We start from the raw sequence: 16375 nt of genomic DNA, 5'->3' as shown, positions 1-16375 counted from the left end.
TGACTTTGAGCAGTCTCCTTAACTTCTCTAGGCCTTATTTTCAATGAAATATGGAAAATAATTTGTTTCCTTTGAGATTGTTGGAATAATTACAGGAGGTAATGTTTTAAATATATAGCTCATTGAGCAGCACATATTAGGAACTTAGTATCACTTCCCTTCCCCCTTTCTGTTCACGTGGTCAAAGTGCTTATATTATTTCTCCTAGAAAGTAAATTCTAATTTTAAGGACATCATGAGTTAGGAGAATAGAATGGTTCCTGGTTCCATAAAGACCTGGACATTTTTATCACTTAGGTGACTTTGGGCACATTGATTTAATTCTCTGAAACTGTTTCTTTATTTTCTAATACAAGCAGCACCTACTAAGCCTGGTAGTTATTAAATTAAATGCTATACTGTACAGTGCTTCCTGCAGTGTCTAGAGTAATGCCAGAAAGCATGCAATTAACAAATAGTTTTTTTCCCTACTGTATCCCACTCTTCATATAACTGCTTATATAGCACTAAATTGCCATTCAGAATGATTACACAATTTAGTGTCATGGCCAGAATGACAGTATATTTTTAAAATTTCTTCCTTCCGTCTTTCCTTCCATCCCTTTTACATGCTAGAAAGTAGAATAAAACAATGGCATAAGTAATGAAAGTCACAATGTAGTAGGAAAGTTCAGGGAGTTAAAAAAAATTGCCAAAGAGGGGTGCCTGGCTGGCTCAGTTAGTAGAGTATGAGACTCTTGATCTTGGAGTTGTGAGTTCAAGCCTCATGTTGTGTATAGCGATTGCTTAATTTTTAAAAAAATGTTTAAAAAATACCCTAAATATTCTTGTGGATGAGAAGCAGCTAAGAATGACATAAAAAAATGTCAGACAAGCAAGTGAGATCTGATCTTGCATGAAATAGTTTATGTCCAGTGTTCTGTAGAACATGTAATTCTTATCTGCTTTTTCAACTAGGCCAGGTATACAGGCAGGTTTTCAGTTCCCCATACCTGCCAACCTCAGTCCCACCTCAGAAATTGTGCAGTGTATGCATTTGGGGATGGGGGAGAAAACTATTATTCTATATTTTGATTGAATGGGTTGCTATGTGGATATGTGTACTTGTAAAAGTTGATCACAATGTATATTTAAGTGCATTTTGTTACATACAGAATATGCCTCAAGAAAGTTGATTTAAAAAAACAACAACCCGTATTCAGTTACAGAAGTCAGCAGTAAAGTAGAATTGATTTCAAAATATTTGTTTGAAGAAAAATTTTGCATTTATTTATCAGTTCCTTAAGGTGAATTGGTAAAATTCAACTTTTTTGTATTTTGAAGTTTGATTTTCCCAGACTTCAAACATAAATAAATGGATGTGGGTTACAGTCTAAAGGAAGTGGAATTTGGCGAGGAGCAGATAGCATGAACTAAAACTGGGTGGTGGCCTGAAAATTCAATAGGGAGCTATCACAGACCTCATCTACGATTTCCATCCAGGAACAGATCCAGACAGCTGGATACTGTGTAGGGGGCCTTTAAAATATAGTTACTAAACTCTATTTTTTTAAAACCTGATTTGAGTTAAATTTCTTAGGTTAGATCCCAGTTCATCACAGCAAAACAAAACAAAACAGAAGAAAAAAACCTTGGCTTTGCTCATCTGATTTGGGGAGGTACACTTTAGACTGTTTCCAAGGCACTATCGAAGGAAAACTCTGACAGCCTACCTTGTGTACAAATAATAGTTATCCTAAAGGAAATAAGCTAAGATGTGACAAGAAAATTATATGCTTCTGAGAAGAAACCAAAGTGTAAGAAAATCGAAATTGCCAGTGGTGTTTTTTTTTTCTTTTGTTGTGGCTTGATGAAAAGGAAAGGGAAGAATTTGTGCAGTTTGTTCACTCCCCATCCCCCCCCTCCAGATTTTTAGAATTATGTAAGGATAATAGTATTTCCCCACCCGTCCCCTAAGGAGCTTTTAAGACTAGCATCTGTGAGGTGCATTTCCTAGATAAATGCAAACTGCCCTTTGACTCTTTTCAAGATAAGAAAACACTGACCCTTTCAACCAAGTTATTTATGACATTCACATAATGTGAAACAGTGCTTAGACCTGATGGGAACGCCCAGAAGTACATGTACTGGAGGCAGTTAAGATTCCCCTTTGCTACTATCCAGGAGAGACCGCCACACAAGTTGAACAATGCCCAAGGCTCATTAAGAAGTTTGATGAATTTAATACAATTCAAATTAAAGAAAATCTCAGGGGAACATGTTTCAAAAAGAAAACCAGATGGGGCTCCAGTGTAAAGCATCCAGGGAGCAAGTGTGGGATGCCCTATAATCCTGGGGATTCTGGAAACATGAGAAAATGTGATTTATCTTCTTGGCGAATTAACATGCAAAATGTGTTGGTGGCATAATATTGAGTTTCAGATTTCATGATGAAATTTTCCAGATTGTGAAGGAAAAAAAGCCCATGGGATACTGGAAGAAGTCACCTCCCCTTCCTATGAGACTTGCCACAGTAAAGGGGAATCGAATAAAAGGGGGGGAAAAAAGGCACACAATGTATCAGCATGAGTTATCAAGTGCTAAATGTAAGGATGTATACCACCAAGAAAATAAGAACAGATCTGAATGTCACCTTACCAGTCTTTTCCTTTCTCAGTATGAAATACTAATGTTAAATGATGGTCTTGTGCACTGGACTGGAAGGTGGGGGCCTGGGACTCTTTCAACAAAGAACATAGAGAAAGAAAACAGTAACAACAACTCAGTTTATGATTTTAAAAAAAGACATAAAGTTTAACTCTAAACCCAGAAGTAGTAAATCTGGAGTTGTGAGTTGATTACATGTTGGTGTGACCATGTGCAAAATGAACCCCAACTGCACTTCGGTATAGGTAAGGACCAGTGTTTCTCTCTAGTAAGATATTGGCTGCTAACTCAGAGAAAACGACTGAAGGTTTTTGGTTTATTTTTGTTTGGTTTTGCATCATCACATGACAATATTATTAAAATATAGCATTGATCATTCACATTACTAATAGCTTATTATCAAAATGTTAGCAAATTTCAAAAACCTGGAGAGCTTTTCCAGATAAAAAAGAAGTGTTCTGAATGTTCAAATGTGCTCCCATTGCCAGAAAATACAAAATAGTGAAAAATTAAAGCCTAAAATTCTGTCACTCAAATAAACTCATATAAAGAGAAAGCTATCACAAAGTAAGGTCATACTCCACATCTAATTGCACATTGTTGTTTTCTCTATTATGTATAATGAATAGGTTTTCATATCAAAATATGCAAACTAAAATAATGATTTTTAATGGTTGCTTAGTACATTATCTAGATACACAATAATTTAATCACTACATATGCCATCTTAGTACATTTATGTTGTTTCCAATTATTTTTCTGTGCTTAAAAGCAATACTAGGATGAACATATGGAATGACTAGAATAATTAGTATGCACTTTAATTATAATTTTAGAATTCCAGAAGAAAACAAAATTAATGAATTAAACGTAGACCCAACAGTTTTAATTTAACAGTATGTAATATGTAATGTATCAGAATTCCATTCTGTCTCATATTTCTTTATCCTCACTTATTGATGTAAGCCAGTAACGGAAACAGGAATCGTTGAGAGAGGGCTTAGAACACAGGAAGCCTGGAGTCACCTATAACAATCTTATTAAAAACCTAAGGGAAAATGTTCATCACATTCAAAAAAAGAGTAACTAACTATAGCTCATGGATAAGCTAAATTACAAGTTAGGGAAGAGCAGAGATGGTTGAAGAGAAGATAAAATCATTCTTAAAGGAAAGCAAAGGGTAGGCAAACTATGGCAGGTTAATATCTGAAAACAAAGTTGTACAGAGTAAGTAAAGATTATGTTCTACATTTAATTGAAAGACTAGATATAAATAAGTCATCAGGGACCCTGGTGAAACTTTTGGCTACAATATGCAACCTGTCATGCTAAGCTGACTTGTGGTAGCAAAGACTAATGGTTTCCAGTACACAGTGTCCATTGGGAGGAAACTGGAGGCAAACCTGGGAACTTCAAGAGTGGTGATTCGTATCCCAAGCTTGTCAGGATGGCAGCACCTGGAAAGAATGATAGAATTTCAGATTCCTAGAAAAATATAACTTTGGGAGAGATATGAAATATGGCTTCTATAAGGGGAAAATAATGTTCCACTAATTAACTCAGTCACAAGTGTATATTCCTATTGATTAAACCTCCAGAGTAGTATATCCCATCCTGTACTTTCCTTAGTGTTGCTGCTTTGTAACAGCTTAGGGCTTCAAACTAGATTTTTCAAATAACTTGCTCACCTTACCTTCCATAGGACATTCTTTATTCCATCATCAGAGTAATGTCTCGAGGGCATGTCTTATTAGCCCTTTTGCCTGCTTGCAAATGTTTAATTGCTTAGACTGTCAGATAAAATAGTTTGAAGGCCTCTGCACTGGGGTCTCTTCTGTTCTTATCTTGCTCCATGGCTCCTTTCCAGAAATGCCACACAGTCCGCATGTAGTTCACCACACTGGGAAGCTAGTGCATGCCTCCATGCCTTCTCACTTGCTATTCCTTTTTTTTTTTTTTTTTAAAGAATGTACTTTCTTTTGAACACCATCTAAATTTTCTTTGGAGACTCTTGTTAAGTGTCCACCTCAATTAAACCTTAGATTTGTCCCTCTATACTCTCATTTGAGCACTTAGCCAGTTGCAAAGGTAAAGGTTCTTGAGCACCAAATGGGCTTTTCTTCTCTGTGCCCTAATAGTTTCTTACAGTGCCTAGCCCGTAGCAGGTTCCCCATGAAGATTTATTGAATAAATGAATCTCTTAGATTTCTCAGAGATGATATTGACAAAATAAAATGTAATTTTATTTCCACTTTCAGAAAGACTTTAAAATTGTGCATCCAGGGCGCCTGGGTGGCTTAGTCGGTTGTGCGTCCGACTTTCGCTTAGGTCATGGTCTCGCGGTTCGTGGGTTCGAGCCCCGCGTCGGGCTCTGTGCTGACTGCAGGCTCAGAGCCTGGATCTTGTTTCAGTCTGTGACTCCCTCTCTCTCTCTGACCCTCCCCTGCTCGCGCTGTCTCTCTCTCTCTCTCCTAGAAATAAATAAAACATTAAAAATTTTTTTTTAAAAAGTGTGCATCCTATAGGTGGTCAAACGATTTTTTTTATTGGTTTCCTTGTTATTATGGAAAATGTTTTGTCTAAAGTACGGAAATGGCTTAATGACAGGAAGCAATGTGTAGGAATAAATGATCATTTCTCTACTTAGAAAAGTGTTAGTGTCAAGATTCCTTGGGGACCTGATGCTGGAGTACAATCTCAACCACCATGTTAAACATATTGCCTAGAAAAAAATACAGAGAGAATCCCTGAAGTTTTCTTTGTTGTAATTGCCAGAGTCTCTGTCTCATGAAATACTGAGCTTACAGATATAACATACCAGAATGTCATGAAAACAGTGAAACTACAGAATAATAATATTTGACTTTGATGCAGGAAAATAAAGAAAATAGAGTGAAAGAAAAATCCATTCCTCCATTTTATTTTGAATACCAATTATATACAAAGTCCAACTTTAAGAGTTGCAGAGGCTGCAAAACTGAACAATATTGAGTCATGGTACCTACTTTGATCTATGAAAACAAATAGTAGTCAAATTGAAATGTCTTAAGCTTTAATTAATGAAGTTATATAGGTATTTAGAAGAGTAAGAGGTAATTTTAAGTTGGAAGAATTGGGAGCTTCATGAGAAATATTTTATTTGAGCAGCTCGTGTTGTCTAGATGTGATTTTTAAAAGTAGGGATTAACAAGGAAAGTGATTTAAAATGAAGAATAAATTGAAGGATTACATATGACTTCATAAATGCAGTCGGAGGTGAATGAAAGGAGATAATTGACAACAAAAAGAAGATATGCAGAAAGTTGACCTGAAGACAGAAAAAGGCTAAGATGAGTTAAGTGGCAGGTAAAATAAATGTATAAGGTACTACACTGTGAATTATAAATTACAACCTAAGGAAAAATCAGAGTCTGGAGAACATTTCAGAATATTGCTGCAGTGTCAGCAGCAATGACAAAACCATGCAATTATGCGTTCTAAATTTTATTGGAAATAAAAAAAAATTATTGGCAGTAAAGCATTTTATTAGAAATAAAGCATTCACTGGGATTTAACTGTCACATAAAGTGATGGTGTTACTATACTCAGATAAGTCTTACATTTTCAGCACTTTATAGTTTACAGATTCTTTCATGTACAGGGCCTCACATCAGGTGAAAAGAATCAGGTGCTGTCATTCTCATTTTAAGGGTAGAAGAGATCTAAGTAGTTTAGATAACTTTGTTCAAGTTTGCATAGCTGGTAAGAGAGAAGCAAATCCAGGGATAGAACCTAGATTTCCTATGTGCAAATTCAATATTCTTTTACTTGTTCTACTTAGCATTCAAGGGAGCTAGAGATAGAAAAGGTCCTAATGAGCATCACTAAACTAATCAAGGGAATAAAGGGGATTGTTTAGAAGGAAAAACTTTAAAACTATGTTTACTAAAAATCTAGTTTGGAAAAAACCAAGTTTTGTTAGTAATTTATAAGTGTTACAAATAAAGTGAAGATGGCTTGGATTATAAAATTTAGATTACTAGAACCATAAGATGCTCTAGCCCAGAAGTTACAAACACCTGGCCTGCTGGCCACATCTCTCCGCTACAGATGTTTTGCACAACCTTCACGGTGTATTGTCACAATTTAGAAATTAGGACATTGTATAGAAAGATACCTATTTATAGCTTCTTTTGAAAATCAGAAGCTTTAGGAAAAGTGGGCTTTGGCTCAATAGAACATCACCCAGACTGAATAGGGTCTTCACCCTTTAAAAGCAGAATTTGTTCATTGCTTCAGTACACTACTTCCTACTGTACACTACTAGGGTACACTACTCCCCAGTGAATCACAGCCAGTCTGCTTCACACCTTCATATCACTTGGTAAGTGTTTGAGTATTGGCTACTGTTCCTACATCTAAGCAGAAATGTTTGAGGTGCCATTTGGTGCTAATGGCAGGCAAGTCAGTTACAATCTCCTTCAAACAAATACTGTTGAGTGTGTTGATGGAGAATGGACTTTGTGTCTTCAGGAAACACATTCTACCCATAAAAATGGACTTCCACGTCAATGGCAGAACTCCAGGGGGAAAATCTAAATAATCCTACAGAAACTGACCTTGGCTTTTTGTGAAGCCAAGTTTTTTATTCTTCTTCAGATTCCATGAGATTCAGATTCATTCATTTATTCAATAAACACTTACGAGTTCCAACTGTATGTATGGCAGGTTCTGTGTTAGTTGTTAAGGCAAAGTCAGTGAATAACATGGTCTAGAAGCCTTGCTCTAGTGGACCTTACATATTGTAAAAGTAGGTAGAAAATCAACAAGATAAATAAATAAATAAATAAATAGCTGGTTCAGAAAAGGGAATTGGGAATAGCGGGGAATAGGGGATTGTAATTGTCCCTAAGGAGATCATGGAAGGCCTCACTAATAAACTGACATTTAAATTACAGTTTGGAGGAAGAAAGGATAAACTAGAAATATCTGAGGGAAGAGTAGTTCAAGAAAAGATGCTTCCCAAATCATTCCTATAAATAGCCCTTTGTGCTTATTAGTTCAAATTGTTTCCTGGTACTGGCAACCAAGAGACTTAACCATTTCAACACGTGAGTAAGGCACATCGGTCCATTCCAGTATTATTAAATGTTATAAAGTATATTTTAATATGTCAGGGCAAGGACCTCGTGGAGTACGATAGGATTTAGTAGGCTTAATAAATATCTAAACTTCTTTCAATTGTTTTTGTTTACACTGGATACAAGATTTTCTTTTTTCTTTAAAATAATGTAGACAAGAAACTCTGTAAGCAGAAACAAACTGTTATTACCAAAATAATATAAAATTAATTTGGGCTTTTTCTTCAATTGATGCAGGGGGAAAATATTTTCATATTTATTTTTTATTTTTGGGATTCTTCCAAAGCTCCTAGATTAATTAGCATCAATAAGAGGAACAGTGAAGAAACAATTATTTATTTTGTATTGAACATGGCCCAGATATTTTAATATTTATTTTGCCTCATGAAAAATCACTGCCCAAATGAGGAGACTGATAGTTTAAATCATGTATGCAAATATATACGGCTAGGGAAGAAAGCAAGCCAAGATTCCACCACACCTGACTTTATTTATTTATTTATTATTATTATTAAAGTTTATTTATTTATTTTGAGAGAGAGAGCACACAGGCAGAGCAAAGCTGGTGAGGGGGAGAGAGAGAATGTACTGACAGTGCAGAGCTCGATGAGGGGCTCGAGCTCATAGACAGTGAGATCATTACTTGAACTGCCACCAAGAGTCGAATGCTCAACCGAGTGAGCTCCCCAGGTATTCTGCTACACCTGGTTTTAAATTTAGGTTTCTCTATTATAAAAAAAAAAATCAGGAGATTGTTCTAAAAAAATAAAACTAAGGTTGTTCTAGACCATAATGTGATCATAATAGTCTAACCACAGTGGCACCTACCTAAAGTGGCTCTTTAATATAATTACTAAGAATGAAATTCCAGCCATTTTTTTGGCAGCATTGTGTAATGCTGATATAAATATAAGGGGAGATTCATAAATGAATTGCTAGTGGAAGAGGTGTCTGTTACTGAACTGACATCCTCCTCCAGACTTACCTATGTACCATTGGACATCACTCCTCTCTTCCAGGAGAGTTATGGAAATATCCCCAAAATAGCAGTTTCTCTGTGCAGAAAACTAGAGCAACAGGAAAGAAATTCAGAGAGAGAGAGAGAGAGAGGAAAAAGAAAAAAAAAATATCTGAGTTCCCAATGGGTTCCATTGTGCTCAGGACACAGCAACCAAACACTGCTTGCTGCAAAAGAAATGTCAGGCCATGGTGCTTGGAGGACCATACAACACTCTCACATAACCATGCTGATGAGGTGTCATCTATTTCCATCCAAAAGTTGTTGTAATATGATAACACCTTTGGGATAAGGCACTTTTCTGTCTATGAAATTATTGAATGCAGGCCTTATTCACCTCTCCACATTAGGTTTGGATGCTCAAAATCTGACTTTAGCCCCTGCAGAAACGAGAGGAGGCATCCAGCATATGAAAATCTTCCATCTGGAAAACTCCTTAATGGGAAATAGATGAACTAGATGATCCAATGAGATCCTCCACATCTTTAATTTCCATGATTCTGCCTAGGAAGTATTTTGGAAATTTTCTAACTCAAGGCAGATTCCACTGACTTCTGAAAATGAGGATTGGAGGAGGTGACTGGCATTGAGACAGGGAAAGGAACTGTCCTTGACTGCTAGAAAAATATGGAAAGCCCAGGGTGCAGACAGTGAAGATAATTGATCCCCCACCACCTTATCTTGCTGAAATACCAGAAGAGAGGAATGGAAGGGCCAGCCTGGCAATTTGTGGACTCTTCTGGCAATGGAATGATCACTGAAACCATCCTCCCAGTAATTATCTGTTAAGAAACAGACTCACTTTCCCCTTTAGGGCCCAAGGCTCTTTTCACATAAAATAAGAGATTCAGTAAATCCTTTTCAGTTCTCAGTCACTTCTGTAACTTCGGTTTCTACTCTGCTGCTTATTTATTAACTGTCCATGTCCTTAAGAGATAGAAATAACAACTAGCTGTGGAAGATCTCAAGGTGGGGAAACCAGAAAGGGATTTGTAGCATTTGATGAATAATGTATCTTACTGGAATAAAGGAAATATAGGAAGTGGTCTGCATCATTTTTGAAATTTTGTTTAAAATATTAAATGAAAATTTTGCCTTTTCAACTGTGTCTAAATTTAGGAATATAAAACATAAGCTTTCACTACTTCATCGTCATAGTTGCAGCATTATTGAATCTTATTGAAATGACTCTGATAGAACCAGTATTTCAAATCAGATCTGTCTTCCCCAGGGTCAACTACCACTTTGTGCCATTTAGAACTAGAATTTAGAGCCTCTCCATTTTCTTTGCCTAGTGAACTGGTTGTAGAATGAATGAGGCAATTTTCTACTTGAAATTAATCATATTTTCTATTAGATTTTATCTCTAGGATTGTTGAATACTTCCTGAGATTTGTCAAAAGTGTCTGAGTGCATACTACATTTTAGTGAGCTTTTATAACCTGAATGTACAAAGATTTTCTAGGCACTGCCCCTGCCTTCTAGGAATTAATTTTTTATTCTTCCATTTTATGTAATTCTGTTACAGACATATATTCACTCATACGTGTTTCTATTTCTTCAAAAAATCAGTGATACAAAAATATGATGTATTTCTTGAGATAGAACTTTTAGCTGAAAGTAACACGGACTCTTATCTAGCCTAGCATTCAGTTTTTTGTAAAGTTTATTTATTTTGAGAGAAAGAGAGAGAGACAGTACATCAGCAGGGGAGGGACAGAGAGAGGGAGAGAGAGAATACCAACCTCCATGTGAGCGCGGAGCCCAAAATGGGGCTCAATCCCACCACCATGAGATCATGCCTTGAGCTGAAATCAAGAGTCATCATCCAAATGAGCCACCCAGGTGCCCCTAGCCTGACGTTCTTAAAGGAGTGTAAGTTAATATTTTTTCTCTCTCCCTTTTTTCTTTTTCTCTTTTTAGCTCTTTGAGAATACCTATCTAAAAGAACCCTCTAATCTCTTGTCCTCTGACCCAGAGTGTACAATAATTAAAACAAAAGAAAACAAACAAAAACAAGAATGGCTTTAGACAGCAGGAAACCTGAGAAAAACTTCCATTCAAGAATCAGTGAAGTCTGTGAATCCTGGATCTATTTTTGCTACTCAAGTGCTGTCTTTCATGATAAACAGAAAGTGGCAACTGTGACTGATTTTGAAAATATTAATGTACAGTCCTTTGAATGTTCTTACTCCATGTAGCAGGAGCTTTTATCTTGGTCCAACGCCTGTGTGCTAAGAAAAGTTCTCAATGGCCTTTGCTTGTTACGAACCAACTCATTCTGATTGGTGCCTCTGGCACAGAGCTGTTCTTATCTGTTGGGACCTCGTTTGATATGTTCAGCTTTGCACACCCAACATTTAACATGCTGGAAGGCTCAATACATGTATATCAACTGTTGACTGACTATACTAAATGAATAATGAAGTTTGTTCATGTAGCAACAGTGCAATGCTTTCTTGCCTGTCACAGCCACCAGCTGTTTGTAGAACAGTGAAGTTTGAACTGTATTAATATCAGCAAACATGGTTTACCCCTGCTTATACTTGTAATCTTGTGTGGGGACTTCCCTCTCTCGACCCTGGTCTTCTCTGTAGATTGAGGGAATTAAGCCAGGTAATCTCCAGAGCTTCTTCCTACTATTCCATCCAGTGATTAGTATGTGATGATATAGCACATGTTCTGGTATTCCTTACAATGTTAGAGGCAGGCAACCAACCGCTCACTCCTCAAAGACTACACGAGGGGAGAGCTTAATAGGCAAGTAGAAAAGAATGCAAAAGTAAGGGTTTCCTCCTATTCACAACCTGAGAGGATTTCCTGAGGCTGAGAGAGTAAAGAGTAGGGCTAAGAGCATCAGAAAATATTTTTTGTTAGTGCAGGACAATATTTTATTTAGATCGATTAATGGGATAATGGTTGGTTTTATTCACAGGAAGGACAGTGCTTTTCATATTCATAAGATACTAGTGACTCCAGACCCATTTAATTTCTACGCATCTGTTAAGTACAGAAAAAAAGAAACCTAATGATCTAACAGAAAAACACTCTTCAGGCTAACATTTGGTTCCCAGACCTATCATTCTCCTTGCCAAAATGAAGTTACTGAAGCTTTCATAGTAATTGTTGTGACCGAGCTGAGCAAAGGGACTCATGTACATTCATGCTGGTATGTATACACATGTATTTGCACCTCACAAGCCCATATTAGAACCTGCTATTTATTTCCGGAATAAAGCCTAAATTAGATAGTGATATTCAGCATTGTTGCTGAGAAACGGATTCACAATGTGTTCTTATTTAAAAGAGAGACGAGTAGACAGAGACACAAGAGCATTAAATTACTCTGCCCTGATTTATTTTTTAGAGCAGTTCTTGCTGAAAGGCCTTTTAGGAAAACAGGGACATTCAGGAAGTAATCCTCAGTCTCTGTGGACCAGTGTGTTTATTGAGAGCCTGCTTGGTGATAGGTGTATAGACTCCTGGTCTTAGAGCCCCTCTTCCAGCTTTATTTCCTTCTTGGTGAAACTTCCTCAGTTTCCTCATCTGTAAAATAGGGTTCATATATTATGGTTGTAAGGATCAGATGGGATAACAGTGTGACTCCAGAAGGAAACAGTGGGAAGGGCACAGAGAAGTCACTGTTAAGTCCAAACCAAAAACAGTTACTCTGTTACTAATTTTACTTTTCACAAATGGCATAATCCCCTTGGATGTCACTAGCAAATATGAAAATTACCTTGTCATAGTAGCTCACAGTGTTCCTTTACTCATGTTATAACATAATTGTCATTATAATTTTACTAGGGTACCTGTCCCTATTCCCACCTCTATGTGATAACACACCTGTGTGATTTATCTATGAAATTAGCTGCAAATATTGTGGAATATATGTATGGTTTCACTTGTTTTGCAATAATTTAAACATTGCAAATGGTAAGTATATATCAAAACAAAGATAAAATACGAGTGCCATTTTTTTGTGAAATGTATCACGACCAGATCTGATTATAGTCTTCCAATTTTAACATCTCTTCCTCTGACTTAGTAAGAATTCCATAACGTGTACATTGTAGGGGAACGTGGTCATTCGCTCCCACCCACCTGTACACTGCCACTCCATCATGGTGTTACCTGGGCAGGATAAAACCACTATGGTATGACAAAATTGATCTGGGCCACAATGAAAGGAAATCACCATATTTCAGACATGTCCCTTCCTTCTCTATGTTCCCCATCAATACAGGATTTGTTTTTCTGCAAAGCTCTTTCCAAAACTGTCAGATAGGAAATAAAAATTGCGAGCTGTTCTTGAAAGGTTTTAATGACTGCTTTCATTAATAACCCGTCACAGCTGAGCAACTACTCATCTATACTTCCTGATGCCGATCCATCTCTATTTTCTCCACAGATTCTTTGCTGCTACCCTTTACCAGACAGACACAATTAGAAGCCAGTTGTTCTGTGAATCTTGCAACTGTGAATCCTGCTGGTGAGGTTCCCCGCCTCCTCTGCTTAGGCTTCGTTGGTATCGGAAGGATTTACCTGCTGAACTTCTCTGAAGAAAAAAAGTTCTTCCTTACACCATTAACACATTTACAGTTCCAGAGAAACTAAATCTAAGCACACAGGAATGCAAGAATCCAAAGTGGTAGAAGATAAATACCAGGTAAAATGTATGGATGGAAGGTGTCTAGTATAAATGTCCCCAGCCTGGCTAATTTGGGGATCGGAGGGAGAGGAAAAAAGGGCTCACTCTGAAACTAAAACTCAAATTTGGAAGGTTTTACCTTCACATGAATGCTGACAAAAATTTACCTTATCCTTTAAAACAGCTACCTGGTTTTTTCTAGGAGTTTCTGGAGGCTACCTGACTTGGGTGTGAAATTATAGCTGTTCAGGTTCCGTGAGCTCAATTTTCTCTTTGAAAGTCAAGTGTCCTCGTGACACCTAATGAAGGCTGCTGACCTTGATACCAGGATTCACCTGAAGAGTCGAGGCAGTGTACCACACAGCCTTCTTCTGAATAACTTCCTTAATAACATGTAAAAATGTATTCCATGGCTAAGAACATGGAAGATGACCTCAGTCAATATTGAGAGTCCCTTCTACATATCTCTACCTCCTTACTGGCCCCCTTAACTAAAATCTTAAGTATGTAAGCTTATATAATTAGTCAGAAAAGATAAAATTTGAAGAAAAATTTACTCGAGCTCATGGAATGGTTTAAAACAAAAATCATGAAAGATCTTTTGAACCATAAATGTGTGCGTTTGACCACTGCCACTGCTACACTTTAATAGAAGAATACAACACTTAAAATTTTGGCAGTTTTAATAGCAAAATCAGTTACATGCGTATACAATAACTGTTTATATTTAGAAAGTGTTACTTTAAAATATATATTGTTTGTCATACTTGTATGCTTCCTACTTACTTGGAGATAGAATTGTCTATGATCAGGAATATTTACTAACTGAATTTTTAAAAATAGATATTTTAATCACCAACTGGCTAAATAAGCTATCACGTGGCCACTGGAAACTTCATTGCTCAGAGGCTAATATTCCAAAATCAGTTCATAGAATCCATATAATATGAGACAAGAGACAAGTCTCATTAACTGCTGTTGTCTCTTATGCCCAGGACTTAATCAATAATTTAAATCTTTGTGCTAATAAATAATTCATACTATAGTGGTATTTTTTTAAAGACCTGAATTTTCTTATAGCTTAGTTTTCTTAACACACCTCAGCAATATTTTCCTCTGCATATCTAAGCAATGGCTCCTTAGGAGTCCCAGGGAACAAAAGAGATTACTTTAGTGTGAAAGATGCCAGATCTACTTAAATAATTAACCAAGGTCCACAGATCTTCACCTCCTCCGTCTTGACAAAAACACATTTAAATAATGAAACTCAGCTCCATTAAAGTAATAAACCAAATAACCAGGAAGGGCTAATGCTGAATAAAGTCCAAACAGTGACTTGCGTATATGGACCAATGTCTTTCTCTGATTATAGTTTTTTTTCCCCAATATTTTTATTTTGGTAACATACACACAGCATAAAATTTACTATCTTAAGCAATTTTATGTATAAGTTCAGCAGTACTAACATAGTCATCATCACTAACCATCTTCAAAACTCTTGCCGTCTTGCAAAACTAAAACTCTATAGCATTAAATATTAGCTCCACATTCCTCCTTACCCTAGCCCCTGGCAACTGCCATTCCACATTCTGCCATTGGGATTTTGATTATCCTGAGTGTGTTTCATGTAAGTAGAATCACACAGTATTTGTCTTTTGGTGAGTCACTTATTTCATTTAGCATAATGTCCTTAAAGTTCATCTATGTTGTTGCATGTGTTAGAATTTCCTTCCTGTTTAATACTCCATTGTATGTATATACTCACCCTTTGCTTATCCATTTATCTATCAATAGATACTAGGGTTGCTAACATGTTTTGTCTATTATGAATAATGCTGCAATGAACATTGGTGTACACATATATTTCACGGCCCTGCTTTCAATTCTTAAGTATATACCCAGACGTAGAACTGCTGCATCATATGGTAATTTTATTTTTAACTTTTTGACAAACCATCATGTTTTCCATAGCTGCTATGCCATTTTATATTCCCTCCAACAGCATATAAGGGCTCCAGTTTCTTCACACACTTGCCAACACTTGTTATTTTCCTTTTTTTAAAATATTTTTTAAAGTTTTATTTATTTTTGAGAAAGAGAGAGACAGCATGAGCAGGGGAGGGGCAGAAAGAGAGGGAGACACAGAATCCGAAGACAGGCCCCTGGGCTCTAAGCTGTCAGCACAGAGCCCGATGTGGGGCTCAAACCCACTAACTGCGAGATCATGACCTGAGCCGAAGTCAGACACTCAACCTACTGAGCCACCCAGGCGCCCCTCCTTTTTTTTTTCTTAAGCAACCATCCTAATGCATGTGAAGTGGTATCTCATTGTAGTTTTGATTTGCATTTTCTTATCTGTGATGTTGAGCTCTGACTGTATTTTTAAATTGTGTGGATATGAAACCCTTTTTCCTTCTACTTAACAATTCTAAGAAAAACAGCTAAATAAAAAGGAAATTCCAAAAGCGTGGGCATAATTTTGGCACTATTCTTATCCTTAAAGGATTATTATAAATTTGAAGGAAACAGCTTACTAAAATACAAATCGCTTTATCTTATATTCAATTTATAGCTTTACAAAGTAGTGATTAAACCTATTCATTTATTCATTCAGCAAACACTAAATGAGGCTGTCATTTGCTTTCACTGTAGTAGTTTTTGGGAATGTATAAATCAAACCTCACTCTTCCTGTCCGCTAGTAACCTCTCTCTAGTTTATAGGGCATTATCTTCCTTTAGCTAAGTATAGGTCAAAGTAGAGGAGGTCCATGTCATCCTACTAAGAAGTCAGAGAGCTCTAATTCAAAAACTTTTGCTGTCTTTACCAGAGGAGGGACTAGAAAATGTTACTGAAAGTGAATTTCCTCATCTGAAAGGTAGGAGTAATGATTCTTACTTAGAGGTTTTGTTGATTAACCCCATGGGCAATGTAAAGTGGTT

This window comes from Hyaena hyaena, unplaced genomic scaffold (genome assembly GCF_003009895.1).
Source record: "Hyaena hyaena isolate Hyena2069 unplaced genomic scaffold, ASM300989v1 scaffold_690, whole genome shotgun sequence".
Classification (NCBI taxonomy): domain Eukaryota; kingdom Metazoa; phylum Chordata; class Mammalia; order Carnivora; family Hyaenidae; genus Hyaena; species Hyaena hyaena.
The sequence above is the reverse complement of the archived record's forward strand: the minus strand, read 5'-3'. Positions refer to the sequence as shown.